This window comes from Tupaia chinensis, unplaced genomic scaffold (assembly GCF_000334495.1).
Source record: "Tupaia chinensis unplaced genomic scaffold, TupChi_1.0 Scaffold143651_1, whole genome shotgun sequence".
NCBI classification, from domain to species: domain Eukaryota; kingdom Metazoa; phylum Chordata; class Mammalia; order Scandentia; family Tupaiidae; genus Tupaia; species Tupaia belangeri.
In genome coordinates this window covers 2,070,153-2,070,533 of record NW_006203500.1, presented here as the reverse complement: position 1 = coordinate 2,070,533, position 381 = coordinate 2,070,153, and positions in this window count along the sequence as shown.

Below are 381 nucleotides of genomic sequence, written 5' to 3'. Positions count from 1 at the left end.
GAAACCAAAAGGGCCAGCCGCTCTGCCTGCAGGCCTTGCGGCCGCTGCCCCACACAAGGTGGGCTGGGCTATGCTCTTGGGGAGAGGCTTCCCGACTCAGAGTGCTGGGCCCCGGCCGGCCTGAGCTGGGCGGGGCGCTCAGACCTGGACCTTCACACTGCCAGCTGTAGGATGTACTGGCAGCCCCCTCGGACGTGGGCGCACAAGGGCACCCAGCGGGGGGCGGGCAGCCATTCCGGAGCCCAGCCTGCCTGGACACCAAGAACCGCTCAGGTGACCACTGAGGGACGAGTGGAGGAGGCGGGCAGGCCTCGCAGGGAGCCAAGCAAGGGCGGTGAGGGGGGTGGGCAGCAGCCGTGCCAGCCCCTTCGGATTAGGCCA